The sequence below is a fragment of the Dasypus novemcinctus genome, chromosome 6, assembly GCF_030445035.2.
Source record: "Dasypus novemcinctus isolate mDasNov1 chromosome 6, mDasNov1.1.hap2, whole genome shotgun sequence".
NCBI lineage: Eukaryota > Metazoa > Chordata > Mammalia > Cingulata > Dasypodidae > Dasypus > Dasypus novemcinctus.
In genome coordinates this window covers 82,736,775-82,759,488 of record NC_080678.1, presented here as the reverse complement: position 1 = coordinate 82,759,488, position 22,714 = coordinate 82,736,775, and the positions used below count along the sequence as shown (strand labels likewise).

General features: G+C 39.5%; 1 protein-coding gene across 50 annotated transcripts in view; it reads left to right on the top strand.

Annotated features, from left to right (window-relative positions):
• The window catches only part of USP54 (ubiquitin specific peptidase 54), a 141,139-nt gene that overhangs the window by 29,355 nt on the left and 89,070 nt on the right, over nt 1-22,714 (top strand). For 13 of the 50 annotated variants that reach the window (XR_011649045.1, XR_011649047.1, XR_011649048.1 and 10 more), the window contains exon 2: nt 3,282-3,582. The exons of 29 other annotated variants lie outside the window; for them this stretch is intronic. The gene's annotated coding sequence lies outside the window, so the exon portion shown is untranslated. Of the gene's footprint in view, nt 1-3,281; nt 3,583-11,574; nt 11,661-22,714 lie in introns of those variants that run through there. 8 more of the 50 variants (XR_011649052.1, XM_058299052.2, XM_071215862.1 and 5 more) reach the window with 3 other exon arrangements.

Here is a 22,714-nt window from a genome sequence, read left to right as displayed (position 1 = left end):
TCTCCAGCTTTGGCCACTGGGTGCTCTTTCAGTTGGCTCCTGTCCCCTGTTTGACATACCTATAACAGTGTAGTTACCCTTCTTCTAGCACTTTCTTACTTTCTGGCACTATAAGATGCTTCAGGCTCCTTTTGTATATTTCCTGTCCCAGGTCTAGAATCAGCTATTTCTCCAAGGAGCCCTGGTGAATAGTATTAGAAACTAAGATTGATGCACTACATCTTCTTGTTGCTACTGATTACTCTCAGCTGACAGAGCAAAGGAATAAACACGTGTTTACTAACTTGTTTGTATATATATCTGTAAATTTTATTTCTGTATTGATCTTCTGTAACTTTATTAAGTTAAACATGAGTTCATACTGATATCTCTAACTCTAAACCATAGCCACAGTTCTAATACTAGTCTTTTCCCCTTGCTAACCTGTAATCTCCTCTTCTAACAGTAAGAAACCTCCTGCCATCTGCCATCCACAATTATTTAATTGTTCAATTCCAGTATGAGTGTAAACTGATTTCAGAATTGTTAATCATTGCATTTGTGGAAAACAACTTTATTAGCTAGGGTACAGTGCTAGTGTACATTTTCTTTTGTCTTCAGTCTTAAAAACTCCATCTCCAAAGTTTCTTAGGTCAGTACTTACACCCTTCCTGATATTTTGTCATATATTTGTATCTTTTTATCTTTTTTTTAATGGAAAATTTAAAACATAACCCAAAGTAAGGAAAAGTGTATAATGAGCCCACATTTACCTATCACTAGCTTAATCATTTATCAAATTCATGGTCAGTCTTGTTTCATCTATACTCCCACCTATTCCTTTCACCCAATTTCTGACTATTTTGAAATAAATCTCTCACGTCATATTATTTCATTTTTAAATATTCCAGAATGAGATTTATCATAATTTAATCAATCCGATATTGATGAATATTTAGGTTGCTTCTGGTTTTTCTCTATTACAATGTAGCTGTAAATATCTTTGCACATTTATCTCTACAAATTTGTGTAAAGTTTTCCATAGGGTACGTTTCCAGAAGTTGAAATGTTGAAACAAAGGGTAAAATTGAGAAATACTGCCAAATTATATTCCTATCAAGAGTGAATGAGAATTTCCCATTCTCCATACCCTCACTTATACTGTTTTTTTCCAACTTCTAAATACTTGGCAATGAGAAAGATGAAAAGTGGTATTCAGTTTTTCTTTGCATTTCTTTAATTAGGAATGAGATATATGACATTGTTTGTATCTCATTGGTCATCTGTTTTTTTTCTTTCTATGAACTATTTAATTTTTTTGCTTGTTTATGAAAAGAAAAAACGAAAGAACTTGGTACAAAGGGCTAATTTTCTATCTTAAACCTTTAATACTGTGCTATCATGTCTCCATTTCCCCTGTTCATATCACCAACTCAGGTGTGGTACTTAATCTTTTTAATTGAGATAAATGCCTGCCCAGTTTTTCCCTTTCCTGCCTCTTCCCGCCCCAGAGGTTCATTAGCTCTTGGGTTTATGTCTACCCTGGGTACAGTCAGATTGTTTATCAAACAGATGCTTTGAGGTCTGCTTCTAAGTGAGTACTCTAGGGAAATATGCCCCAAAAGCTACAGGAATAATTTAGACAGTCTTGTGGGGGAGTGTTTGTAATTGATGCTTGAGGGTGTGCCCAGCAAGCGTGCCTCGTTCATCTGTCTTTCCACCCAAATACAAGATATATTCTCCAACTTTTGTTGCTGTTCCATTTTAATGGCATTTTCAGCATTATTTTTGTGTGTATGGATTTTCTCTCTACACTTACCATGGACAGTAGTTATTGGTGTTGGTTTCTTGCAGAAATCTATGGGGAATTGCACTCGGTCCCGATTTAAATGACTATGCCAGATGAGTAAAAATGCACTGAGAGCATGACTTTCCTTTCTTAGGTTTTCTTTAAAAACAGCTATTCAAAATTTCATACACACGGAATTTATTTGCCAAGCATTTGAAGTCATCCAGTTTTATCATGTGGCAGCTGCTGTTGTTTCTGGGGGATCTAATGTAAACCACAGACACGAAACAAAAGATGTCCTTATTTTGTTAAAAGGGCAACTTTTTTTTTAAAAGCTTTATTGAGATATAATTCACATACCATGCAATTTACCCATTTAAAGTGTACAATTCTGTGGTTTTTAGTTTATTCAGAGACTTGCACAACTATTACGATGATCAATTTAAGAACATTTTTATTACCCCAAAAAGGAACCCTGTGTCTATTAGCAGTCACACTCCAGTTCCTCCATGCCTCTTCCCAGCCCTAGGCAATCCCTAATCTACTTTCTGTCTCAGATTTGCCTATTCTAGATATTTCATCTAAATGGAATCATGCACAGGGGGTGATCTTTTCACTTAGCATCATGTTTCTAAGGTTGATCCACATTGTAACATTTTTCAGTACTTTGTTTCTTTTTTTATGGCTAAAAAATTTTCATTGTATGGTCAAACCACAACTTATTTTATCAGTTAATGGATATTTGGGTTATTTATGTCTTTTGGCTGTTATCAATAATGCTACTATGAACATTCATGTACATGTTTTGTGCTTTCATTTAACCTAGGAGTAGAATTGTTGTGTCATTTGGTAACTCTATGTTTATAATCTTTTGAGAAACTGCTAGACTTTCCAAAGTGCCTGCACCATTTTACATTCCTACTTGTGGTGTATGAGGGTTCCAGTTTCTCCGAATCTTTGCCAATACTTGATATTAAATGTGTTTTTTGATTATAGTCAACCTAGTGGGTATGAAGTGGTATCTCATTGCAGTTTAAAAAATGTATTTATTTATTTATTTCTGCCCCCCCCACCCCGGTTTTCTGTTCTCTGTGTCTATTTGCTGTGTCGTCTTTGTCCGCTTCTGTTGTCAGCGGCACGGGAATCTGTCTTTCTTTTTGTTGCATCATCTTGCTGCGTCAGCTCTCTGTGTGTGTGGTGCCATTCCTGGGCAGGCTGCACTTTGTTTCGCGCTGGGCGGCTCTCCTTACGGGGTGCACTCCTTGTGTGTGGGGTTCCCCTATGCGGGGGTACCCCTGCGTGGCAGGCACTCCTTGCGTGCATCAGCACTGCACATGGGCCAGCTCCACATGGGTCAAGGAGGCCCAGGGCCTGAACCGCGGACCTTGCATGTGGTAGACAGACGCCCTAACCACTGGGCCAAGTCTGCCGCCTCTCATTGCAGTTTTGGTTTGCTTTTCTCTCTGATAGTTAATGATGTTGAGTATCTTTTTTTTTTTTTTTTTCCCTTTAGGAGGCAGCGGGAACTGAACCCTGGACCTCCTATGTGGGAAGCTGGCACTCAACTGCTTGAGCCACATCCATTCCCCGAGTATCTTTTTTGAAAATTTAATTAACTCCTGTTATTTTTATTTGCTAATAAGCTTTATTTTATTTTATTTTAAAAAAAATTTATTTCTTTTTTTATATTTTATTTATTTTATTTACTTCATTTTATCCTCCTCCCCCCATGATTCTCTCATCTGTCTGCTCATTGTTTGCTCACCTTCTCCAGGAGGCACTGGAAACTGAACCTGGGACCTCCTACATGGGAGGTGAGTGCCCAATGGCCTGAGACACATCCACCTCCCACAGACTGCGGCATCTGCTGGTTTGTGGCATCTGCTCATTTAGGCATCCGCTCGTTGTGACAGGTTGTGGTGTCTAACTCATTGCAGTGGATGCAGGTGTCTAGTTTGTTGCAGCAGGTGTGTGGTCTAGCTTGTTGTGGTGGGGTGCAGCATCTAGCTTGTTGCCATGGGTGCAGGTGTCTGCTCATCTTCTTTAGGAGGCACCAGGACCTTCCATGTGGTAGGTGGGCACCCAACTGATTGATCCACAGCTGCTTCCCTAGACTTTATTTATTTTTTTTAAATATTTATTTTATTTATTTATTTCTGTCCCCTCTGCCCTCATTGTTTGCACTTACTGTCAGCTCTCTGTCTTCTTTTTAGGAGATATTGGGAACCGAACTCGGGACCTCTCATGTAGGAGGGAGGCATCCGATCACTTGAGCCACCTCCATTTTCTGCTTGTTGTGTCTCGCATTGTGTTTTCTTGCTGTGTCTCTTCATTGCATCATTTAGCTACGTTATCTTGTTGTGTCATCTTGTTGTGTCTCCATGCCAACTGGTCGCTTCAGCTCACTGTCTGGCTGTCTTACTCATCTTCTTTAGGAGGCACTGGGAACTGAACCTGGCACCTCCCATGTGGTAGGCGGGTGCCCAGCTGCTTGAGCCACATCTGCTTCTCCCTAGGCTTTATTTTTTGAAACAGTTTTATATTTATAGAAAAACGGAGCAGGTAGTACAGAGAATTCCATCCCCCCTGAGTTCCCCCTATTATTAACATTGTACATTAATATGATATGTCTGTTGCAATTAAGGAAACAATATTGATCCATTAGTATGAACTAAAGTCCATAATTTACTCAGACTTCCTTAGTTTTTACCTAATGTTCTTTTCTGTTCTAGGATCTCATCTAAGATACCACATTACGTTTACTTGTCATATCTCCTTATGCTTCTCTGGATGTAACACTTTCTCAGGATTTCCTTATTAATTTTTTATTAAAAATTTTTTTTTATTGTCTTGTTTTTTTTTAAAGATAAATAGATCACACAAAATGTTATGTTAAAAAACATAAGAGGTTCCCATATACCCCACTCAGACCCCACCCTGCTCCTCCCACGTCAACATCCCCTTTCATCAGCAAGGCATATTCATTGCATTTGGTGAAAGGATTTCCTTATTTTTGATGACCGTAACAGGTTTGGGGAGTACTGGGTCAAGTATTTTGTATGATATCCCTCCATTGGAATTTGTTGGATATTTTTCCCACGATTACACTGGGCATATGGGTTTTTGGGAAGAAGGCCACAGAGGTAAAGTGCCATTTTCATCACATCCTATCAAGGATATATGCTGTCAACATGATATGATCATAGATGTTGACTTTGATCATATGTCTAAATGGTTGTATTTCCATAATGTATTCCTGAGGATCTTTTCATGTGCTTATTGGCATTTGTGTACATTTTTGGGAAGAAATGTCTATTCTGACCCTTTGCCCGTTTTTAATTGAATTAATTGTCTTTTTATTATTGAACTATGAGTTCTTTATATACAATTAGGTACAAGTCCCTTCTCAGATACATAATTTGCAAATATTTTCTCCCATTCTGTACGTTGCCTTTTCACTTTCTTGATGGTGTCCATTGAGGCATAAAGTTTTAATTTCGATGAAGTCAGTTTATTTTCTCTTTTGCTGCTTATATCATATCCGAGAAGGCTTTTCCTAACCCAAAGTCATGCCTATAAATTTACTCCTATATTTTCTTCTAAAAGTTTTATAGTTTTAATTCTTATACTTAGGATGTTTAGTTAATTTTTGTGTATGGTGTAAGTAAAGATCCACCTTCATTTTTTTGAATATGGGTATCTTGTTGTCCCAGCACCATTTGCTGAAAAAATTATTCTTTCCCCATTGAATTGTCTTGGCACAACTGTGTGGTTTTTTTTTTTTAAAGGTTTATTTTATTGCCTCCCACCCCCTCATTGTTTGCACTTGCTCTGTCTGTTTGTCTTCTTTGTTTCTTTAGGAGGCACTGGAAACCAAACCTGGAACCTCTGATGTGGGAGACAGGCGCCTAATCACTTCAGCCGCCTCTGTTCCCTGCTTTGTTATGTCTCTCATTGTGTTTTTTTTCTTCTTTTGTCTCTTGATGCGTTATCTTGTTGTGCCAGCTTGCCGTCCCTGCCCATTGTGCCAGCTTGCTGTCCTGCTCATCCTCTTTATGAGACATCGGGAACTTCTGCTCCCTGCTTTGTTGCGTGTCTCATTACGTTTTACTTCTTCTGTCTCTTGTTGCATTATCTTGTGTCAGCTTGCTGCACCTGCCTGTTGCTGTCAGCTTGCTGTTTTCTTGAGGAGGCACTGGGAACTGAATCACGGACCTCCCATGTGGTAGGTGGGAGCTCAGTCACTTGATCCACATCTGCTTTTCATAACTGTGTGATTCTTAAGCTTCTTTGGGACGTGGGGAAAATATAGTATATGCATCTTAATGCAATATTAGTAACTCTATCCAAATTGGGTTCATGTTTGCTGAAGTGTTGTAGAAATCTTAAAGGCTTGCACTAAAGTTAGAGTAGACCAAAAGTGATTCAAGAAACAATATAGAATTGGTTTAGTTATTTTAAGGAGGGAGTGTTTGCCTTTGGATTCTTCTAATTAAAAAAAATTTTTTTAGGCAGTATCGGGGATTGAACGAAGCAGGTGCTCAACCACTGAGCTACACCTGCTCCCTAGAATCTTCTAATTTAACACACACTAATTTTCTGGTGACAAAGGGAGGTATTAACAGAACTAGGAGCGAATAGGTTTTTACTTTGCTCCTTATTTTAATGGGGACCATCCTGGACTTTTGACACTGTCATCATTTGTTCCTACTCCTCTTATATCATAGAAGAATCTAGAAGAAAGAGCTCTTGAAGTGAATGTAAGGTATAAGGGTTTGAAGAATTTAGCATAAGAATTACAAAGGTAAGAACAGAAAATAGATCAGGTGAAAAATGAGAAAGATATAGGATTAGGAGCAAGGAATAGTCTGAAAAAATTGGAGGGAAAGGGGAGGGGATGTGTTTAAGCAGTTGAGTGCCTGCTTCCCACATTGATCCTGGGTTAGGTCCCCAGTACCTCCTAAAAACAAACAAGAAGCAAACAAATGAAAAAAACACCTCAGGGGAACTAATGTGGCTCAGTGGTTGAGTGCCAGCTTCTTGCATACGAGGTCCCGCGTTCAATCCCTGGCCCCAGGACCTCCCCCCCCCATAAAAAAAATTGGAGGGAGTGTCAGATGTAGAAGCAGCATAACTGGGCTTCAATGGCTTCTTCTACATGTTGGAAGTAGCATGTTCAAACTCTGTGCAGTTTGATGAAATAAGCTGGACTGGAGTCTTTAGAGCAGGAATAGGCTACCAGAGTAAGTTTTAGTGGCGCTCTAATACATGACTAGCTTCCAGGCCCCATCTTCATTTTCTTCTTAGCTTAGGGATGTCTTTCTTCCTTGATTATGCTTTATTTTATTTATTTTTTTAAAGATTTATTTATTTATTTCTCTCTCCTTCCCCGCCCCCTGCAGTTGTTTGTTCTCTGTGTCCATTTGCTATGTGTTCTTCTGTGTCCGCTTGTTTTCTTGTCAGTGACACTGGGAATCTTTCTCTTTTTGTTGCCTCATCTTGCTGTGTCAGCTCTCTGTTGTGTGTGGCGCCACTCCTGGGCAGGCTTCACCTTTTTTGTGTGGGGCGGCTTTCCTTCGGGGCACACTCCGTGTGCGTGGGGCTCCCCTATGAGGGGGACACTCCTGCATGGCATGGCACTCCTTGCGTGTATCAGTGTTGCACATGGGCCAGCTCACTACATGGGTCAGAAGGTCCTGGATTTGAACCCTGGACCTCCCATGTGGTAGGCAGATGCTCTATCTGTTGAACCAAATCCACTTCCCCCTTGATTATGCTTTAAAGTTGCAGGCTTAAGCTATAATAGAGACTAAAGATTCATATTTTTGACCACATTCTGTGAAACCAGCATTTAGGTGATCCTGCAGTACACTGTAGAGATATTTCACACTTTTTTTTTTTTTTAAGATTTATTTAATTTATTTATTTCTCCTCACCCCCTCCTTGTATTTCATATTCTTCATGCTCTTCTGGACCTTTCCGGAGTTGAAGAGATTTTTCTTTCTTTTCCTTTTTTTTTGTTGAAGAGATTTTTAATCCCTCATTCTAGAGATATTTTGGCTAATGTTCATAATGACATAATACTATTTCACATCATTTTTAGAATGATGCAAAATATAATTAAATGAATTCAGTAATAATAATATTGTACAGTAGAAGCTCAAATAAATGGTCCCTGGCTGCCTTTCTTCTTTTTTAAGAGTCTGTTTGTATATAAAATATATAGAAAGTTTCTGGAATGGTTTTGCTGCTTAGGTCTGTGGTTAACAGCCAAAGTTTCTCCTGATTGTGTCTTTAGAATCACAGTTTTTGGGTTTTTTTCCCCTTCTCTCTTCCTGTTCTGCAGTGTACTTCTTCTCAGTTATGTGTATTTCAGTGAAACAGCTAGCTATTTAAAGTATACAAACTATTTGCCAGCACCAGGAAGAAATCTAAGAATAAAAACTACAAACAAATTAGCTATATAGTCTTTGCTATTTTCCATTGATTTTCCAGTATAGTCTTCTTTTCAACCTAGAGTCAAAGGTTAGAATTTTTTCCTCTGGGTTATTTTGTAACTGAGATCAACTCCATCTCTTAGCTGCATTTTCCAAAACTCCTGTTTAACAGCTCTGAATTAAGCCTCTCCACCCCTCCCTCCCCTGAGCATATAGCCCAGGGATTAGATGCTGCTGTTCTAAAGTCCTCTAAAGGCTTCCACTTGCTGTTAGGCAACCTCTTCCCAGCTCCTCTCCATTGTAATTCTCTCTGGTCTATTTAAAAGTCCCTAAAATTCTCACTACTTCCTAGGATGCTAGAATCAAGGAGGCATGCCTCTCCTCCCGCAGTTTGGCTTATACTGTGGAGCCACTCAACTCCTACCTTTACTGCCAATGTCAGCATTATCATTAGCCTCTCAAAAGTTAATAAAACCAAACAAAAGTGGTTTGGTTTTGCTTTAGGGTTACTCCAGAGGGAGGCATCTTAGTTTTTTTTTTTTTAAGGGAAATCTGTTACTCTTTTAATGCTTTTAAGAGACGCAAAATGTTCTTCCATTAAGTTGAACAATCTGCTGTTCCCTATTCTGTTTGCTAGTGGAGATCTGTAATAAATGGTTGTACAGTCTGACCAAGTATGACTTTTCAGCCTGTCTTCTTCTTTTAACCCATCCCTTCCCCCCAAGGATTTCTCTAGCTTTATTCAAGTTTGGAGGTAATATCTCCCTGCTAATAATATTTATGGTTTTTTCATAGGCTTTTGTCTATTATGGTCAAAGGTGGGCATGTTATAGCATAATGTATTCCCTGCAAAGTACTTGGAAAATATGGCTTGCTAAGTTCTATTGAAGCACAGTTTTACAAATTACTGTTCTAAGCAGGCACCCAACTTTAATATCCCTGGATACATAAACATGACATCTAAACCATATCACTCTCCCGCTTGATTTAGCAACCTTGCCTACAAAATCTCTTTTACAGGCAATTTGGTATTCACCCAGCAAAAACCTATATTTATCCAATTTATTTTGGGTGAAGAGGCCCAGTGGGTGATAAAGGGTTCTTGTATGAGACAGAATCTCTTTTAGGAAGACTTTGTGCAGTTTTATTCATTTATTTATTTATTTCCCCTTCCTTCCCCACCCCAGTTGTCTGCTCTCTGTTTCTATTTGCTGCGTCTTCTTTGTCTGCTTCTGTTGTTGTGAGTGGCACAGGAATCTGTGTTTCTTTTTGTTGTGTCATCTTGTTGTGCCAGCTCTCCGTGTGTGCGGCACCATTCCTGGGCAGGCTGCACTTTCTTTTGCGCTGGGTGGCTCTTCCCTATGGGGTGCACTCCTTGCGCGTGGGGCTCCCCTATGCGGGGGACACTCCTGTGTGGCACAGCACGGCACTCTTTGCGCACATCAGCACTGCGCATGGGCCATCTGCACATGGGTCAAGGAGACCCGGGGTTTGAACCGTGGATCTTCCATGTGGTAGACGGATGCCCTAACCACTGGGCCAAGTCCGCCGCCAACTTTGTGCAGTTTTGAAGAAGGAATAAGAAATGTCCAAAAATAGCATATACAAGGTGGAATGTGAGTACTAATAAGAGAATTTTGTGTGTTTTGTTTTCTGCGGGACTTCAGAAAAGATTACAATCTATTATATTAGCAAGAAATTTCTCTTGGATCTCCTCAGTTACCTGGCTCAGATATGAAAAGTTGTGTTGCCTAGTGGTCCCTGTTCTCACTGGGCCTAGGAGACTGGAGTTAGGATGCTAATTGGTTAGCAAGAAAAAAAAGTATCTTTAAAATAAAAAAAAAAATGTCAGCACCTCCCTTGTTGCCAAAGGGCAACTTTAGTATATTGCTTTTTTTTGTTTTTTTTTTAATTTATTTTTTCTTTATTTTTACCCCGTTCCCCCTGTTGTCTGTTCTTCGTGTCCATTTGCCATGTGTTCTTCTGTGTCTGCTTGTATTCTCATGAGGTGGCTCCAGGAACCGATCCTGGGACCCTCTGGAGTGGGAGAGAGGCAATTACTCTCTTGTGCCACCTCAGCTCCCCTGTTCTGCTACACCTTCTTATTTTTTCTCCTCTTTGTCTCTTGTTGCATCATCTTGCTGCGCCAGGTCTCCACGTCAGCAGCACTCCAGCATGGTGTGGCATTTCTGAGTGGGCTGGCACTCCACGTGGGCCAGCTTGCCCTCACCAGGAGGTCCTGGGGATCAAACCCTGGACCTCTTATATTGTAGACAGGAGCCCAGTTGGTTGAGCCACATCCCCGTTTCCCTAGTATATTGTTAAAATGTAAGAGCTTAATTAGTTTTGGGAGTACCTGTGATCATTTGATTTTACTAATAAATCTTAATTAAACCTTTTTTTTTTCAGTCAGCTTATATTTTAACTCAACCTCTAGAGGTACAACAGATCTTCATATTTGGCAAGGATTCTGCTGATACATTTTTTCATCCATATGCTTATAAAGCAACTCCTTTCAATAAAGCTGTTTTATCTGGGAGTAATACATAGAAGGGTATGTGTTGGTCCTCTGGGCCTTTGTGCCCTGCCTGTAAATATAAGTTCTGTGCCCACTGATCACATGCTTAGAGGGGAGACCTTGCCTGCCGTTTGTTCTTGGTGATATAACTTGGCGTCTTCCTCAGCAAGGGGTAGAGATTCCCTCTCAGGCCTTTGGGATTGGGGAATTTTGAGATCCCAAGCATTCTTAGGTTAATAAATGTCTTATTCCAACAGTTGAGTTTACATACTCATTTTCTTTTAATAGGGCAGTTGAAGGAGTTTTGCCTATTAAAATGATTAGATATAATTTAAGTCCAAACAGCCTTGGAATTCTGAATTAGGGGTTCACATAATGAAATTGTTTTGGTTATTTTCTAAAGCACTACAAAAGTGTCTTCTAGCACTCCTTTTGACTGTGGTACAAAGATTTGTTTCTTAGGGCTGGTCCTTTTGGAAACAGCTGTCACTGTGCAAACCTTATTGTTACACAGATGACCTTTGTGATCTGGAATGCCCCTGGAGGAAACAGCCTCATAATTGTTTTTCCTTAAACCTCTAGTAAAGTTTGTCATGAGTTCTTTGAAGTTACTTTTGGTTAGTTTTAAGTTTACTTTGTTTGCAATTAATTGGAGCCTCCATCTTTTTAGCTTTATCATGAATTGTCAGTGTAGAGAGTTCCTGGCTGGTGGTGAAAAGATTGCCCTGCTCCTTGTTATGCTGTTCTGCGGGAAGCCTTTGTGGTTTAGATCCACAGTTTCCCATTGTTGTTAGCTACAGTTGTCTCCTCCCTCTGTGCCCTCCCCTCCCCACAACTCTAGCTGTTCCCTTGTCCCTCATAATTTCTGTACCATTTGCCCCACAAATGTTCTTGTGATTGCTTGAGGTCTTTTGCTGGAGGTTGAATGTGCTGTCCTGTAAGTATTGTATCTGTGGTAAAACTATGCATGGAAGGATGTAGGGAATGGGTTAATCTTTGTGAAGTGTTTTTATAACAGCATGTTTGAACTTTGAAACTGAGGTTTTAAGGATCTCTTAGCTTTCATGAGGCATCATGCTGACTGCCTGTTGTTTCTGCTCTTCTTTCCTCTGGTTTATAATAAGATTTATAAATTTTGTTATTATTGATTTCAAAAACTGTTCTCAGATTTTCTTGAGGTTGTAAGAATTAAAGGTAAGGTTTGTGGGTTTGGTATTTTAAATTTCCTTCAAACAGAAGGTTATTTGTGATTTCTTTCATACTTATTTTCTATATTAACGTATTGGTGAAAATAATAACAAAGAAAAGAGCCTATTTTGTGGCTAAACTGGAAAGTAGCATTTACTTTTATAATCAGAGTGATTATTTTTTCCTATCAGTAGATTATTGGCAAAATTTATAAAGATTTTGGCAATATGTTGTCAATTCTGGGAAATGGTTTCCTGAGTACTTCAGGATAACAGATGCTTTTGGGAATTATTTTTGGGAAGTTAGATAGACTTGTTCATAAACACCTGCTCACTTAAGGTGTGAGATCTATAATCCTTTTGAAAGTAAAATATTTAATTTTTGGTATTCAATTGAGTAAAAAATATCACTTTCATAATGGGCTTTCTGTTTACTGGGCTTGCATGTTTTTTATTTTTATTTTTTTGTTAATTTGGGCTTGCATGTTTTGATCCTTAACTAAGAAACAGTATTTGGGGTGTGTGTGTGTGTTTGACACTGGATGGATGGCAAACAATTAAAGTGATGATCCTTGGTTTCTTCTAATGCTAATTAAAAGTCATTTTTATGTTTGACATTGTGAGGGAAAACTTGTTCGCTGGATTTTTAAATTTTATTTTATTAAAGTTAATAGATCATGAAGAATGCTACATTAAAAAACATGAGTCATCATATAACCTACTCCCAACCCTCCACTCCCATCATTTTTGTAAATTGTATGTTTTTGAAGATATATACATCTCAAAAAATGTTACATTAAAAAACATAAGAGATTCCTGTATACCCCCCACCTCCCTACCCCACTCTTCCCACACTAACCTCCCCCATCATTGTGGCACACTCATCGCACTTGGTGAACACATTTTGGAGCACTGCTGCACCACTTGGATAATAGTTTACCCTGTAGCTCACACTCTCCCCCAGGACATTCAGTGAGTTATGGCCGGATATATAAAGTCCAGCATCTGACCCTGCAATATCATTTAGGACAACCCCAAGTCCCAAAAATGCTTCCACATCACATCTCTTCTTCACTCTCCCTTCCCTCAGCAACTACTATGGCCACTTTCTCCACCTCAGTGCTACAATTTCTTCTATTCCTAGTCATAGTAGTTTTATAGTAAAATATCAGCTTAAGTCCACCCTAATCCATATTTTATTCCTCCATTCTGTGAACCTGGGATGGTGATGTTCACTCGACCTCTATATCAAGAGGAGGCTTAGATTCCACATGGACGAGGGATGCAATTCTTCTGCTTGCAGTTGTAGGCACTCTTGATTTCCTGGTGTGGTGGCTGACCACCTCCCCGTTAGCTGACCTGAGTAAGTTCAATGAACCAGAGAGTAGAGATTGCAACTCTGCTGAGGCTCAGGGCCCAGCTGGCACATGGGCAGTCCAGAGATTCAAGTCCCCTGAGTATACACCTAGTGCCAACCACAGTTTCAGTAAAAGTGACAGAAGAGGCATGTGTGAAAAGGTCACATCTGAGTCCAGCTCCATCACACTCAGGAGAACAAATTCCAAAGTAAGGCCCTCTGACATGGCACAGAACTCCAAATCCATTTGCCATGACCATCGAACCTGTGGGTCTCTGTAGCCATCAGGAGAACCAGTACCTAGGATTGTATCTACTTTGGCTTTTTCTGGGGTCCTGCTGAGGAATGCATAAGCATGACCCCTTTGATGACCTCCCGACTCGTTTTTGAAAACTTTTAGCCATATAAACTCATTTGTCTTTGCCATTTCCCCCTTTTATTCAAGGCCAAAAAGCAGTTTTTAATACATGACCCTACATGTAGGCTGAGATATTCTGCTGGTCTGTGTTGACCCTTTTATTCAAGTTCTCTTTCTAGTTGCATTCCCAGCTAGTGATTGATAGTAATCCCTTGGTGCCAGGGAGGCTCATCCCTGGGAGTCATGTCCCATGCTGGAGAGTAGGTAATGCATTTACATGCTGAATTTGGCTTACAGAGTGGCCTGTTTGTGGGATTTTAATGCTGTTCACTTGAGTCACTTACTCAAATGATAGTTGTACTCATACACTAATAATTTCCTGAGCACCTACTATGGGGCAGGTGCAGGGTGTTGGTCTAAGTGCTTTGCTTTTACTGACTCCCATTACAACCCTGCCAGGTATGTAGTAGTATCCCTTGGGAAGCTTTAATGCCTAGTCGAGAATAACATTCACTTTTCTGTAAAACAGAAGTTTTTACCCTTTTTTGTTCTATGGACCCCCTTGCCAGTGAGGTGAAAACCACAGACCCCTTACTAAGTCCACACTATACTGTATATTTAATAAATATATCACATATCAAATATATATTAAATATATATTTATATTTAATATATCTATCACACCTGCATCAATACATCCCCACAAGAATAGTGTTCCTTTGAAAATTTTTTTTTGTGTGTAAGGTACCAGGACCTTGTATGTGGGCAGCCAGTGCTCAATCACTGAGGCACATCGGCTTCCCTGAATTGGTTTTTTGTTTGTTTTGCTTGTTGTTGTTTTTTTTGACAGGAGGCACTGGAACTGAACCCAGGACCTCCCACATGGAAGCAGGTGGTTAGCTGCTTGCCAAAAGGCATGGTTTTTTTTTTTTTTTTTTTGATGCATTGGAGATTGAACCCAGGACCTTATGTATGGGAAGCAGGCAATCAACGAACTGAGCTACACCCACTCTCAGAATTGCAATTCTAGCTCGCAGACCCCTTGTTAAGGACCTCTGCTTCCATTTGCTGTGTGTGGTTCTTTGTCCAAAAAAAAAACCTCTGCTGTAAAATGAAGCAAATGCCTACTTGGAGGGCTAATTGTGAGAATGAAAGGATGTAACACGTCTGGTGCCTTGCACAGTGACTAACACATAGTCGGTGTTCACTAAGTGGCATTTACTATTATTATAGTTTTTTGGGTGAAAAGCCAGAGAGGCCAAGGAAATTGCTGAAGGTTAAGTGATAGAGCTAGGATTTGAATATGCTCAAGGCCTGGGTTCTTAGCATGTTTTGAGTCTTGTCAAGGCTTCTAGAGCAGATGTCAGTGAATCTCTGCCTATCCCTCCACATTCCACCCCCGACCCCTGCCGCCTCTGCAAAAAAGTTCTTCTTTATAGAAGCCCTTCTTTCCTTGATATCCTCTGTCACCTTCCCAGTCATGTGTTTGCTCTCATGCTGGAGTTGCTTGTGCCATTCAGTACCAGTGTTCTAGCAGAAATGAGTCAAGCCTGTGCTGTCAGTAGCTTCCCCTCCTATTTTCCTCTTGTTGATAGTGCCATCATGCTTTTATTATTGTTTGTATTGAGTACTGGTGTGTTTATAATGATTATACTGTATAGATGCAATCAAGCACTTAAATTTAAAAAATACCCTTCCAGATTTAAAAATGTAGGAAGAAGCAATCTCTGGCTCCAAGTTATTGTGTGGGTTATAGGATAACTGTGTGGACTTCATAGTGCTATCTATGGGCCTAGTTACTATTAGTGACAATTATCAGTTACTGTTGATTTTCTTTTCTTTAATCACCAGCTACTACCAGTTTGCTGATATTGGCAGTGTGATTGAGAAAAGAAGTCATGTTTGTCCATAAACGAGCGTACGTCCATAGCCATCTCTTAGAAACACAAGGTATTAGAATTAAAATGATTTAGACAGGAAATTCAGGAAAGAGAGAGAGAGAGAGCAAGAGCTGACTGGTAGTGCTTAAAACTGAGTTATCTCAAAACTGAAAATTTCAAGTTTGATTTGATTCACAAAACAGTTTTTTATTTAACAAGTATTGAGCAACTATTGAAGTAAGAAGATGTAACTTTCTATATTGTATTATAATAAAGAAAGTACTGATGTATTGATTAAGTACTGATTAGTGAGGTTCCTGGGAAGGAGAGAATAGTCCTAATATGGTGGTGGCAGGGAAGTGTTAATTTTAAAAGAACATTGCTTGGGAAATGAATTTATGTAAATGACTACTCCTTCCTTATAGGGTATGATTGTTACTAGTCTTTATTATTATAAGTTGCCAGGGGAAATGGCTTCTTCAGACAGTTTTGCTGAGTGAAAAGGAGTTCTAGTTTTAGGCAGAAATGGGAAAGATAGAGGTGGAGAAGGGGAGAGCATTCCTTATTAAGCAGAATGCTGGGCAAGTATATAGAACGCATCTTTTTTGGTGTGTTGTAAGGGGAGTAGTGGTAGATAAGGTTGGAAATGTGCATGGGATAAGATCGTGGCAGGTTTCATTCAAGGCTCAGATGTTTTGACTGTATTAAGTGGGGAGACACTGAAGTTTTTGAGCTGGGTAAGGATTGGTCAGAGTATACTTTTGGCAATGTTGTATAAACAGGATTATGGGGAAAGAATTGTTAGGAAGTTACTGCAATGATTTAGGCGAATTGTATTGACAATCATTATTTTTAGAATATATTTTCCCATTTTGATATGGCTTTAATTTTGTGCTAACTATAGTTTAATCGTATGGAATTGAAAAAATTTTTATTGGGGTAACATATATGCAACACAAGAAATTTCCCATTTTAACTGCTATCATATGTACAATTCAGTGATATTCATTACATTTACAATATTGTGCTGCCATCACCCCCATCTATTACCAAAAACTTTCATCATCCCAAATAGAAACTCTGTACCCATTACACAAATAACTCCCCATCTGCCCTACCCCTTCAGCCTCTGATAACCTGTAATCTTTCTATTTCTATGTCTTTGCTTATTATAGGTATTTCATATAAGTGAAATCATACAATATTTTTCCTTTTGTGTGTTATTTCACTTAGCATAAAGTTTTCAAGGTTCATCCAGGTTGTAGTATGTATCAGAACTGCATTCCTTTTTATGGCTGAATAATATTTCACTGTTAATCTCATGGAATTTTTAAAGTAAGTATATCCATGACTCTTCTGTCACTTTTACTGAACTTTTGGTTGGTGCTAGTGTTAGTGTATACACAGGAGACTTGAATCTCTGGACTGCCCATGTGCCGGTTGGGTCCTGAGCCTCAGCAGAGTTGCAACTCCTACTCTCTGGTTCGTTGGACTTACCCAGGTCAGCTAACAGGGAGGTGAAGATGGTCAACTACCACACCAGGGAATCAAGAGTGCCTACAACTGCAAGCAGAAGAATTGCATCCCTCATCCATGTGGAATCTAAGCCCCCTCTTGATATAGAGATGGAGTGGACATCACCATCCCAGGGTCCACAGAATGGAGGAATAAAATATGTATTAGAGTGGACTTACCGATATTCTACTATAAAACTTTTGTGACTACTAATAGAAGAAATTGTATCATTGATGGGGACAAAGTGGCCACAGTAGTTGCTGAGGGCAGGGAATGGGGAGAAGAGATGTGATGAGGGGGCATTTTGGGACTTGGAGTTGTCCTAAATATTGCAGGGTCAGATGCTGGACATTATATATCCTCCATAGCCCACTGAATATACTGGGGGAGAGTGTGAACTACAGAGTAAACTATTATCCACGTGGTGCAGCAGTTCTCCAAAATGTGTTCACTGAGTGCAATGAGTGTGCCACAATGATGGGGGAGGTTGTTAGTGTTGGAGGAGTGGGGTGGGGGGGTGGGGTTATACGGGAAGCTCTTATGTTTTTTATAAAGTGACCTGTTTTGTGGTGTATGTATCTTCAAAAAATTACAATTTTCAAGAATGATGGGGGTGTGGAGTGGGGTGTGCTTTACATGGGAACCTCATGCTTTTTTTAATGAAACAATCTATATGATCTATTAACTTTAATAAAAATTAAATAAATACAAGAAAGGGAAAAAAATTAAGTATGTGTGTCAATATGTGTGTAAGAGGGAAAGGGAGGGGGAGAGAGAGGGTGGGTATGGGAGATGATCAATCATCATAATCATATCTATTATTTGTAGAGCTCCTATTTGGTATCTGGTACTAAGTATTTTATTTATATTATTTTTGTTGAGTTCTCTCAACAAATCACATTTACTCCAGCTAGTAAATGTTTTACTTGAATTTTTTATTTTTTTTTATGATTTATTTCTCTTTCCACTTGTTGTTTGCATTTTGCTGTGTTTGTTTGTTGTGTGCTGGTCTTCTTTTTCAGAGGCACCGGGAACTGAATCCAGGACTTCCCATGTGGGAGGGGGGCACCTAATCACTTTAGCCACCTATGCTCCCTATTTTGTTGTATCTTACTATGTTTTCCTCCTTGTGTCTCTTTTTGCGTCATCTTGTTGTGTTAGCACTCTGCACCTGCCTGTTGCTTTAGCTCGCTGTCCTGCCTGTCTTCTTTAGGAGCCACTGGGAACCAAACCTGAGACCTCCCATGTGATAGGCAGGAGTTCAATTGCTTGAGCCACATCTGCTTCCTGGTATAACTGAAATTTGAATCCAGATCTCTTTACTGAAAGCCCATATTTGTCAGTTAGTCTTCCCTGCCCCCACATCCCTAGTTTTAGTAAGGAGAATTTTTAAGTATGGCAGGTGAGGTTCCAATTATGTAATGTATATGTATATAATTTCACTTAATCCTCATAAAAATTCTACGAGGTAGGTGTTATTATTCCCATTTTACTGATGAGGTACCTGAGACTTAGAAAGATTCAATAGTTTTCCCAAGATGACATAGTTGTTAGTGTAGAACTCTGGGTTCCCAAGTTCTTTAACTCACATTTTATACATTGTATTCTCTGGGAATGACATCCCTTGGATCTCCACTATAAGCATGATGCCTCCTGAGGTTATGCAATGTGGCTAGCCCTACAGAGGCTGCACTTTTAACTACTATGTTCTTTAAAGTACCACCTTGTCTTCCTTACACAGCAGTAAATTATCTATACAACTCTAGATCTTCGATCTTCATAATGAGGACTAAGTAGCCTGCAGCTGTCATTTCTTGTTTTTTGCGTTTTCAGTTATGACAAAGTGAAATGTGTCTTCCTTGCCATTTTATTTTCTTTCCAACTAGTTTCTGACAGTTTTGCTGTAAATGATAGTTTTCTCAGTTTTTATAGTAAGAAAAATAAGACTTTCCGTCCTTTATCAACATACAGTTCTTCCTTGTGCATGATGTAATAATACTTTGAAGCTCCAAAGTCCGACCCTTAGGAAATTGTTTGTGTTGATTAACTGGGGAGTTTGACATAACCAGCTCATAAATCAACAAATAGGTTGACCTTTTTAATCATCATAGATTCTTATCACTATATTCAAGCTTAAATCAGAAGCAAATATTGATTCTATTGGTATAGTCTCCATCAGGAAAAGTTGTCAGCAGTATCTTGAACTAGATACGGACATTTGGTGAACTCTTTTATGAATATTTTAGAAAAGTCAGAATTATCAGGAGGTTGAACTTGGTTGTTTTAGGTACTTATCCCTTCAAACAAAAAGCTTCTCTTTCAATTAAACTCTCAGTAATTCATTACTGCTTCTCTCTGCCTGGCGGATGCCTGCACTCATACCTTGGGTATGTACTGTCTCCTTTCTCTTGTTTTCAATAAACTCTTTACTCGCTTGCTGAAAAAAAAAATTCAACCTCTGTGGAATAAAAAGATGCCCTTAAGGAACGTTAAATTCTTTGTCCCTATTTTCCTTTGGCTCTTTGAGCATCTTAGGACCAAGACTTTGCTATACCAGAAGTCTGGTCTTAACTCAGTGATGATTTAATGCTTTAATATTCTTCTTTGGCTGTGCCATCGCTTTGTTTCTTTGTACATTTTGTAATCGTTTGTTGAAACCTGGGCATTTTGATATTTTAATTTGTTATCACTGAACTTAGACTGTGAGGCTTCTGTTCCTTAAGCTGCTCTTCAGATAGTGTTAACAGAGCTTTCCTTGAATGCCAGGAGCTAACAAAGAAAAAATAATGATAGGAGAAAAAGGAGAAATAATGAAGGAGAAAAAGAAAACACTTTGTAGATTGACCTGTGCTGGTACTTTCCTTCAGGGTTTATCTATACAATGAGTTTAGAGAATAATTCCAGGTGAAAGCATAGGGGCCTCCCTGCTACTTTCTATACATATTTCTTGTCTTGGGCATATGAGTGTGGCTCTAGGGATTCCCCGCTTACATGGATTCCAATGTCCTCTCTTCCCTAGCAAATGGTTTCCTTGCGATCCCATGTACTGTACTGTATGTCCTACATTCAGCAGTCCCTTGCTTCAGGCATCCACAACTTTGCTGCTCTCCCTTGGTATTTGTAGGAGAGCTTTGTGAATTGTGTTCTACACACAGGGTAAGTCCTGGGATGGCGAGCCTCTAACAAGTGTCTTATTCAGTCCCTTAGGCCACCAACAGAGAGACTGTGCCAGACATACGTGCTACCAGTATGTGCATGAGGGTTGCTTTGCTTCCTCCAGAATCAGAACTACATCTGCAGTGGGAGTGTGGGCTATCTCTGCTGATGGAAAGGGAGAGGGACCAACCAGGGTATCAGGAGATCTCACTACTATTAAGTAGCCCTTTTCTTGATTTGGTGTTCACCCTGTTTCTTCAATCCTTTTAACTGTTTTCTGGACCTTTGAGAAAGATGTTTCTGTCAGTTCTTGCTGGTTGTTCAAAGCTTCTGTGAGTAGATGGAGGCTTGAAGCTTATTCTGCAATCTTGATCAGGGCAGGGCCTCAATTATTTTGTCAGATGTCCCTCAGTTTGAATTTGTCTCATGATTGGACTGAGATTTTATATTTTAGGCAAGAATACCACAGAAATGTCACGTCTTTCTCAGTGTATCATGATGTAAATATGTATTATTATTAGTGATGTTGACCTTTGTGGCAGTTTGAGGTTATTTATGAACCAAAAAAAAGATAAGGATTATGTTTGTAAACTGGTCTGTTGCTCTGGGTGTGATATCCTTTGATTGTATTAGATTCTGCTGAGATGTCTTTGATTAAATTATCTTAAGATTAGGGCTTTGATTCATCTTAGGGCTTTGATTCAACCACATCAGTAGGACGTAAAGGCCCCTTCTCCTTGGTGGGCAAATATAAATGGGCCCTCACTCAAGAAGACCTAGAAGAAGATGACACAGGAAGATAGAGCACATTCTGTAGGCACAGCAGAGGAGAGAACTTTGATCCTGCAGCTGGGGAAGAGAGATGAGCCATTTGCCTGAGAGTTTGCATCTGAGCCCAGAAAGAAGCCTTATGTCAGCCCGTAGATGAGAGAGAGGAAGGCTGGACCCTTGCAGAGATTGGCAACCATCTTTGTTGAGAAAGCAACCTTGAGTTGAACTCTTTAGGGCCCCTTATAACTGTAAACTTTCGCTGTAAATAAATATGCTTTATATAAGCCAACAGATTTCTGGTATTTACATCAGCCCCCCTTTGGCTGACTAATACAACTTTGATCACTTGGTTAAAGTGGTATCTATCAGCTGCTCTACTGTTTATTGTATTTCCCTCTGTAGTTAGTAAATATCTTGGTGCAGATACTTGATGAGAGTATCATTGCATAAGTACCATGGAGTTCTCTACATGTGGAATTAGTAGTGTCAACTTAGAGACCTCACTGAACTTTATTAAGTTATTAAGAAATGAATAGCCCCTTCATGTGCCTTACAATTGGTTTCATCAGATAGCTTCAAAGCTCTGCAGGAATGAATGCAGTCTTGTCTTCATTGGCCTCCGTCCTATCCTTTCCCATCCATAAGTCTCCCAGTCTAATAATCTGTAGACCTCTGTACCTTACTACCCTTCTGTCTCTTAGGGGACCATACTCCTCCTGGCTCAGTGTCCTTTTAGGCCTCATTTCCCTTTGTGCACAGGCCAGTTTCATTTCAACAACCATTTGAATGAGTACTTTGGGCTGTTTCAGAAACAGAGAAGCTGACTTTGCTGTTGAGGAATACAGTGGGGCATAATGAGGGTGATTGCAACTGTCACCTGGTTTATTACTTTAGCCTGAGAAAAATGACAGCACATTATGTTGTAAGAAGTATACTCATTGTAAAGGAATCATTCTCTGTATATCATTAATACAGATGCTCTTTTTGTTTTTTTTTCCTTAAATATTTATTTATTTCTCTCCACTCCTTTTACTTGCTGTGTCTATTTGTCTTCCTTGTCTCTTTAGGAGGCACCAGGAACAGAACCCTAGACCTCTGATGTAGAAGGGAGGCACCTAATTGCCTGAATCACCTCTGCTCCCTGCTTCATTGTCTCTTATTATATTTTTCTTCTTTTGTCTCTTATTGCGTCATCTTGTTACATCAGCTTGCCATGCCTGCCCATTGCACCAGCTCTCTGTCTTCTTTAGGAGGCACTGGGAACCAAAACTGAGACCTCCCATGTGGTAGGTGGGAGAGCCCCAATCGCTTGGGCCACATCCGCTTCCCTAGATGCTCTTTTGATTAATAAAATGCAAATTTATTAGTATTACTGAATTCAATGTAGTTTTTAAATTATTTTCTCAACGTATTATAAAAGCCCAGTTTCTGTGATATGGGCAGAGGCAGATTCATATTCTATGTTGCCTGAAGCTTATACACTTCAGGGGGCCCTTTTTAAGAAAATATTTTTAAGAAAAACAATTAGATATTGGGCCTTGGAGGCCTGTGCAAGAGAGGGGTCCTGAAGCTTAAGATTTATTAGTTTTTTGGTAAATCTACCTCTGGATGTGTGGTCTGCAAAAATGTTGTGACCCAGCATTCTCCATTTTCTCACACATGTAAGGTTCTTACCCACCCCACAGAAGGCTAGTGTTTTCAGATTGAGAACAATGTGGGACATATAACTTAGTCATCCTCTGCATAAGGAAATAGATCATAGGATAA